The sequence below is a fragment of the Miniopterus natalensis genome, chromosome 8 (assembly GCF_054644295.1).
Source record: "Miniopterus natalensis isolate mMinNat1 chromosome 8, mMinNat1.hap1, whole genome shotgun sequence".
Classification (NCBI taxonomy): Eukaryota; Metazoa; Chordata; class Mammalia; order Chiroptera; family Miniopteridae; genus Miniopterus; species Miniopterus natalensis.
In genome coordinates, this window is record NC_142088.1 from 64,560,616 (window position 1) to 64,563,601 (window position 2,986).

Below are 2,986 nucleotides of genomic sequence, written 5' to 3' on the forward strand. Positions count from 1 at the left end.
GGGCACCAGGGCAGGGGGTCAGTCATCAAAGATGGTCCCAATGTCAGCCATGGAGTAGCTCCATCTGATTTTGTGACTTCTCTGGGCCTGGAGCTCAAATCCAGCTGAGGCCTAGAGGTCATCTTCAGAGGTTAAGAGTGAGATCATGCAAGGGATTGCAGTTTGCCCTTTGCTAGCCAACTGGGGCTCTTAGCCCTAGTGACCCTCTCTCTGCACCTGGCCTATTGTTCCTACTCTACTGCTTTTCTTAACTCTCTACTATGGTCCGTTATGATAAATATGATCACATCTCTTTATTAATTTCTTTTACTTACTACAATGTGTTTTCAGCTGGGATTAGTTCCTTCAGACGTCTTTATTACTTCTGTCCAATTGTTTTCTTTTAATATACACAAAAAACTACAATGCTTAGGTTAAGTATTTCTTTTTTCTTTCCTACATACTTCATTTTAATAATTTTTCTCCTTTTATCCTATATTCCTGAAAGATTTTAAAATTCCTGGCCTGCATTCCTTATTTACTTTTTACCCTGTATACTCAATTGAGTTTGCACATGTGAGTGTGTGTGTGTGCATGTGAGTGTGTGTGTGTGTGTGTGTGTGTGTGTGTGTGTTTATGCACACATATCCCTCAGGGATGGGTGCTACCTTATCATATATCTTATTCAGTTTCCGTTTTAATTTAGGTGTTTTTTTTCCCTGTTTATTGATTTTTCTTCTCATAGTTTTCTGCTGAGGTGTCATAGTATCTGTTTTCTGTTTCCTACTCACAATACCAATTTTCAAAAGTTCTCATTTTGAGAGAATTCTGTAAACCTAGAGAATGATGTCCTCATGTCCTTGTCCTGTGAAACTTAAAAAAACCTATCCAAGGTGCTTTTCTATTTTTTATTTTCCGTTTACTGGTGCTTACTTACAGAGAAAACACTCTACCCCCAGTGCTGTCCAGCAGACGAGGTGTCCAGTACCTGTTTGTCCCCTCTCCCATCAATTCTGTGCCCTTAGATATCTTTCTTATAACTTCTGGTCTATTTCTCCCTCGAACCTCCTAGTGGGTCTCTTCCAGAATACAGTAGGATCACTCTCATCCTTATATAACTTTACTTACTTTGACAATTAAATAAAGAAGCACATAAAACATCAGTGCTTCTGGGTGCTGTTGTACTGGGTTCTTGCTGTAACCCACATCCACCGGCACCCCCAAATACCTGGTCCTGTGTTGTGCCATAACCTTCCATGAATTCACTGGGAGAGCACCAGGCTTCTTTAGTGATCCAGTGCCTGTTCCCTTTTTGAAAACAGCCCCAGTCGGTCCATTCTGTCAAAGAATGACACACACGTCGAGAGGCACTGGCTACTCAGTAGAAGGATGGCTGTCCCATTCATCGTCTTATACAGGGTCCAGGACTTCCCATCTTGATATAGACAATGGGTGAAACTCAATTTCTTTTCTTTTCTTCTCTTTTTTTTCTTTCTTTTTTTTTTCCTAAGCAGAAACTCGGTTTGGTCAGGGAAAACACTGGTAGATTACCAATGGGTTTTTTTTTGTTTGTCTGTTTGATTTACTTAGCTCCATTTCATCTAAAAACTCTAGATGGCTGGTGTGTCGTACTGATTTATCAATGTTTTGGAACTTCCTAAGTGTTTTAGAGAAATCTGAAATGACTGAGTCAATGGCGTCTTGTCAGATGCCTTTAAAAGGTTTAGTTTCCTCCTTAAATCTTACTAACACTCTTGGTGCAATATCCTGGAGCACTGCTGACTCTTCCCTCACCACAGCCAGTTCCCAGTCCTTGGAACTCATCCGCACAGATTAGCAGCCCTGTCCCTTTCTTCCAGATGTTGTTCTTTAAAGGTGCGTGAGACACCTCTTGCTTACCACAGCTCATCCTCACTTCCCACCTTTCTTTCTAGCCTCCCTGTGGCATTTAGCTTTGCACAACTGCAACCTGAGGACACGAGGCCTCCGCTATGCTTAGTCTCTCTCTGGATGAGATTTTTATTGCTGCTGTAACAAATTTAGCCTCTTAAGATAATATATGTATTTCCTCTTGTGGTCCTCTAGGTCAGAAGTCCACATTGGCTTGACTAGATTCTCTGCTCCAGGTTTCACAAGACTGAAAATTGGTGTTGGCTGCCTGACCTCTTATCAGGAGGCTCCGGGAAGAATCTTTTCCGAAGCTCATTCAAGTTAACGGCAGAATCTTGCAGTTGTAGGAGGGAAGCTCCAGTTTCCTCACTGGCTGTCAGCTAGGGCCCATCCTTAGCTCTTAGATGTACCTCTCTGGTCCTAGTATGTGGGCCCATACAGCCCAGAACCATTATGGTATCTCTGTCATGCTTGCAGTCTCCCTGAGTTACCCTCCATCTGATCTCTTCTGCCTCCAGCCACAGAAAGATCTTTGTGTTTAAGGGCACATGTGATAAGAATGGACCAATCTGGATAATATAAGATAACCTCCTTATTGTAAAGTCTATAACCTCAATTATATCTAAAAAGCCTCTTTTGTCAAATTAAGAAACATATTTATGAGCTCCTGGAATTAGAGCACACACATCTTTGGTGCAGAAGATTATTACTTGACCTATGATGCACTCCTGCTCCTGCCCTGGGCACCTCTGAGCCCGTGCGAAAGGACTAGCTCTGGATGCCCTTTCCGTGATATTAAACATCTCCATAATCCACGCCTGAGTGTTCTTCCCCTCATATCAACCAGGTGATGCAAATCTACCTTACTGAAGCTGTGCTTTTACTTGACCTTGATTATTTGTCTGAAGAAGAATGACGTGGTGACAAACTGTGGGGACAAGAAGGATCTCTACAGTAACCCACCTGGTGCTCAGACATGTACAGCCTGCAGCTGTGAAGGTGTTAATGCACCGCGGAGCAACCATTAACCAATACAAGTGCCCCACTCCATCTCTTAGCTAATTCTCCCCTTCATTCTCCCTGTCTCTTTTGAAGGCCTCTGAGAAACAAGTCCAAG